Here is a 5,485-nt window from a genome sequence, read left to right on the forward strand (position 1 = left end):
TGAGATTAGAGATTTTACTCTTTTTTTCCTGATTAGGTTGGCCAAAGGTTTATCTATTTTATTGACCTTTTCGAAAAACCAGGTTTTTGATTTATTGATCAGTTGTATTATTCTTTTGTTTTCAATTTCATTTAATTCTGCTCTAATTTTGGTTATTTCTTTTCTTCTACTGGGTTTGGGGTTGGAATGTTCTTCCTTTTCAGTTGCTTGAGATGTGCCATTAAGTTGTTAACTTCCTCTCTTTCCGTTCTCTTGAGGAAGGCTTGCAGTGCTATAAATTTCCCTCCTAGAACTGCCTTTGCGGTGTCCCAGAGGTTTTGATAGTTCTTGTGTTCATTGTCATTTTGTTCCAAAAAATTGGTGATTTCTTTCTTAATCTCATCTCTGACCCAGCTATCATTCAGCATAAGGTTATTTAACTTCCATGTTTTTGTATGAGTATGCAGATTCCTGTTGTTACTCAGCTCAAGTTTTATTCCATGGTGGTCTGAGAAGATGCATGGAATAATTTCTATTCCTTTAAATTTACTGAGGTTAGACTCGTGACCTAAGATGTGATCGATTTTGGAGTAAGTTCCATGGGTTGATGAGAAGTTTTGTTGGCATGAAATGTTCCGTAGATGTCTGCTAAATCCAAATGTTGGATGGTTAGATTTAAATCTAAGATTTCTTTGCTCAGCTTCTTGTTGGAGGATCGATCCAACACTGCCAAAGGAGTGTTGAAATCTCTGACTATTATGGAGCTGAAGAAATCAAGTTGCTCATGTCTGTTAGAGTTTCTCTTATAAATTGAGGTGCATTCTGGTTGGGTGCATAGATATTAATAATTGACATCTCATCATATTGAGTATTACCCTTAACAAATGTGAAGTGACCATTCTTGTCCTTCCTTACTTTTGTTGGTTTAAAGCCTATTGTATCCGCAAATAAAATTGCAACACCTGCTTTTTTCTGATTACCATTTGCCTGAAATATGGATGACCATCCTTTCACCCTGAGTCTGTATTTGTCTTTTAAGTTAAGATGTGACTCTTGTATGCAACAAATATCTGGCCTGAGTTTTTGTATCCAGTCAGCTAACCTATGCCTCTTTAGAGGACAGTTTAAGCCATTCACATTAATGGAGAATATTGATAAAATTTCTGGTGAAATTTTGGGTATGAAGTTTTTCAAAAGTCCAGTGGACATTTTAATCCTTTCGCCAGTGTGGAAATTGGAGTTTGATCCAAAGTTTCTGAGTGAGTTTACTTTTGTGGCATAGGATTGGGTTGGTCATTATGGAGGATAGGTCTGAGAATATCCTGAATAGCTGGTTTGGTTATGGCAAATTTCTTCAACATATGAATGTCATTAAAGTATTTAATTTCTCCATCATAAATGAAACTCAGTTTAGCTGGATACAAGATCCGGGGTTGAAAGTTATTTTGCTTTAGGAGATTAAAAGTCGATGACCACCCTCTTCTGGCTTGAAAAGTTTCAGCAGAGAGATCTACAGTCATTCTAATATTCTTCCCTTTGAAGGTAATGGTTTTCTTTCTCCTGGCAGCTTTGAGAATTTTCTCCTTCATATTAACTTTAGTGAAGTTAATTATGATATGCCTGTGGGATGTCTTATTGGGATTGAGTCGTGCTGGGGTTCTGAAGCTGTCTGCTATCTGAATCTCAGAATCTCTAGGCATGTCTGGAAAATTCTCTTTCATAATTTCATGCAGAAGGGCCTCTGTGCCCAGCAAGGCCACTTCATCTGTTTCAGGAACTCCAATGATTTGGATATTGACCTTCTTCGAATTATCCCAGAGCTCTCGGAAAGAATGATCCATTTTTGCTCTCCATTTCTCTTCCTCTTTCAGAGTTTGGGAGCGTTCAAAGGCTTTGTCTTCAATGTCAGTAATCCTTTCTTCTGCTTGCTCCATTCTGTTGCTGAGGGATTCTACTGTATTTTTCATATCTTTGAGGGCTGCAAATTGTTGCTTCAGTGTGTCTAAGTCTTTGGTGGTTTTGTCTTTAAATTCGTTAAATTCTTGAGACAACTTTTGAATTTCTCCTCAAATTCCTAATTCCACTTTGTTAATCTTGTCTGCAATCCAAATTCTGAATTCGGTTTCTGACATCTCAGCCAATTGTTTATGAATGGGATCTTCAATTACATCTGCCATATCTTTCCTTGGGGGTGGGGGTGGGTGATCTATTCTGGTTATTCATGTTACCAGAGTTTTTCCACTGATTCTGCCTCATGGTTGTTTTACTCCCTTTGATTTTTTCCCCTGGAGTTTTGTCGAGGGCCTGTACAGTGTTGTGGCCTGAGAAACTGGGGCCCTGTCTGGTGTGGTGGGGCTAAGTGGTTCTGTCTTGTTTTCAGCTGGTTTCTGTTCCACCCTAGTGAAACAGATACTCTGGATTGAAGTCTCAGCTGTGGAGAAATACCAGCAATTAAGTCACCCCACCCCCTACTGGCAAACAATTGGAAAAGAAAAATCAAACCTTTCTACCACCGTGCACCCAAGGCACCACCTGATTTGTCCTCAGGCGATTGGTTCAGTTCAAAAAGTCCAAATCAATTGTCTCAGTCTGCACCTGTCTTGGGTGAGAGAGTTTAAGAGGTCTCTGGGAACTGGATTACAGGGGTCTGGTGACTATTCTGGTGTGGCTTGCTCCTGTGCTGCGTGGAGTCAGCAGGAGCCACCCAGCCAATAGATCAGTCTGGGAAGGTTGGTGCCTCCTTCCCTACCTTGCACTACTGTCACACCCAGTCACTGATAGCCCTGCAGTTGGCTGACCCAGTTGCCTGTAGTGAATCAGTACTCCAGTTTGCACCTGCCTGAATCACAAGGAAGTCTTGCCAGGCCGCTGCGCTCTGCCTCTCTCTAGCAGGAGGAGGTGAGGCCTGACAACCTCGGGTGCTTGATGAAGGTTGGGGGGTTTTCACTCAGGTCCAGTCTCGCCCCTGATTAATGTTACTGACAGAACAGAACAGAACAACTTTGCGGTTCCCCTGCAGAAGAGAAGCAGAATTGAGTTCCAAATCAGTTTGTCTTTGCTCTTGTATTGTCTATAGGCTGACGATACCCTGAGGGCCAGGTGCATCTTAGGTTCAGTAAAGCAGACCTCTGGGTCAGCCCCGCCCTGGGAGTTTCCCCGGTTTGGAAGTTGGTGTTGCCTCAGGCAAACCCTATACTCACAGTCTGGTTGCCCAGGGAAACATGGGGTGTGGCTTCAGAATATTCGGTAGTGAGCCATATTGCTAGCAAAAGAGGGCTGCTGCTTTATGCCTCAGGCAACTGCTGCTCCGGTGCAGCTCCCTTCCGGCCAACCGTCCTCTCTCCTCTCCCACGCCCCAGAGTCTGCACATACCGGCTACAGCTCCGGCACTGTCTATACCCCTCGAGCAATCACCCAAGAGTCTGGACTCCTGGGGGACAGGCCTCCAGACCTTGGAGTGAGAGCGGAGGGGAGTGCTGGGAGCCCATGGTTGCAGGCAGAGAACACACACAGTTTTACACAGTTTTCTGCCTGGCCGTATTTTCACCAAAAGATGTCTGTCGCACTGTGCCTCAGGGAACCACTGTTCCGGTGCAATCCCCTCTCCGCAGATCATCCTCTCCTCACTCCCGTGCCCCAGAGCCGGCACCAACCAGCTGCAGTCCAGGCACCGTCCACACCCCTTGAGAAATCACCCAAGACTCTGAACTCCTGGGGGACTAGCCTCCAGACCTCAGTGTGAGTGGAGGGGAGCGCTGGGAGCTCAGAATTCCAGGTAGAGACTATATACAGTTTTATACATTATGCCATGGCACCCTACTAAGGGAGATAGGTCCAGTTTTTAGAGGGTCTCTCCTGTGGAGTGTAGTGGGAGGACCTTTGAACTCTGCCCGGTTGTTTGTGGAGCACTCTGAGCCGTTCTCATGGGGGAGGAAACTCCCATCCGCTTGGTGATGGATTTTGTACCTTTTGTTTGTATCCTTCTGGTCGCAGCTCACCTCAGCAGGGTTGACGTGTGTTCTTCAACCTTCTCTCTTAGTGCAGCTCAAATCCACCAGGTTTCTTGCTGAATTTTTGTCCTTTAACTCTCCTTCTGGACGCGAGCCTCTGTGGAAAGCTGGCTTCAGTCAGCCATCTTGTCTCCTCCCTCCCACAGTTTCAGCATATAGTTAGTCCACCTGTGCTCACACCTTTGAAAAGAACCTAAATGAATCATGGCAATCATCTAGTTGCCAAGTGACAATTTTTTAGTGAGCTATGTAATCATTCTATAGTACAGTCATCTCATCTGAAAAATGGAAATTGTAATAATGCATGTTATAGAAATTTGTTTTCGAGATTTAATAATTTAACATTCACTACCTGGAACTCTTTATATGTAATCTCTAATTAAAAATATATTGTAAATCACTTTAAATGATTTATTACTTTAATGAGTTATAAGGACCATGTAGGAAAACTCTTGTTGATTCTTACCACAACTCTCTGGGAGGTTTCATCTGGGATCCTGATTCAACCCAACATGCCCTTGGCCACACTTTGATCCATCAGCTCCTGTAGCAGTGACAGGCAGCCCAAGACTTCTGTGAATTCCTCTGAGGAGTATGTTCTTTCTCCCTTCCTAAAACCTTATGGTTTGGGTCATATGACTAAAAACACATGTACTGATGATTCTTGTTTTACCCTGAAAGTCAGTTAATTTTCCATAGGAGTATTTTATCACGTGAATTCTCTAAACATTGCACTTTCCAAATTTCATGTTTCTCAATACTATGTGACATAACTCATTCACAACACTCCCTCCCCAAGAGGAAATAAATGCAAACACAGGATTTATAATCACCAAGGTTAATGAGAGTTTTTAGGGGGGTTTTTTGGTCTGGGGGAACCTACTTTAGGAAAAAAATCCATTAAATATAGAGCCTCTCTTTCCTAATGCTACTTGGACATCGTTAAATACACAATCTTTGAGTACCTGAGTTCCATCATTCCATAAGGAGCTGTAAAAGCACATTTCAGCAGACAGGCCAGAGAGTATTTTCTTTCAGCTCTCAGATGTGAGTTCTGCTGTTGTTAATATTTGGTTTAAATCCTAGACATTTTAATATTGAATTCTTTGTTAAGAAGTAAGTTTACAGTTAGTTCCTTGTGAAGTAGAAGATAGACTGTCATCAAAACAGCCAGCAGATCCTTCTGTAGTTCCTAAGTGTGATGACTGAGTGCTCCTGCACATGTGTGAGATATGATGCTCTCAAACTTTGTTATGGTGTTGGCACATTACTCCTCTGATGTGAAAAGGAGTTAATAAACAACAACAACAACAAAAAGAAGTAAGTTTAGATGCAATTTGAATCAGGAAAAAGACTTTTACAAGCAGATTTCTTTCAGGTATAACTTAAGAACCAACTTTCAGTGAGAAATACAGAATAGGCTGCAGAAAGAAAGAATATCAAAAGGATTCAAATTCAACACCAAAAGGATTCAAAAATGTTGACTCTGTCCATTA

The 5,485-nt window shown here is 42.3% G+C and overlaps 1 non-coding gene across 1 annotated transcript; it reads left to right on the forward strand.

Moving 5' to 3' along the window:
* Positions 1–5,166: 5,166 nt before the first annotated feature.
* LOC128593480 (small nucleolar RNA U13) lies at positions 5,167–5,270 on the forward strand. The gene has a single exon (XR_008382366.1). It is a non-coding gene; the product is annotated as a small nucleolar RNA U13 (small nucleolar RNA).
* The last annotated feature ends 215 nt before the right edge of the window (positions 5,271–5,485 follow it).

Source organism: Nycticebus coucang, chromosome 1 (assembly GCF_027406575.1).
Source record: "Nycticebus coucang isolate mNycCou1 chromosome 1, mNycCou1.pri, whole genome shotgun sequence".
Classification (NCBI taxonomy): domain Eukaryota; kingdom Metazoa; phylum Chordata; class Mammalia; order Primates; family Lorisidae; genus Nycticebus; species Nycticebus coucang.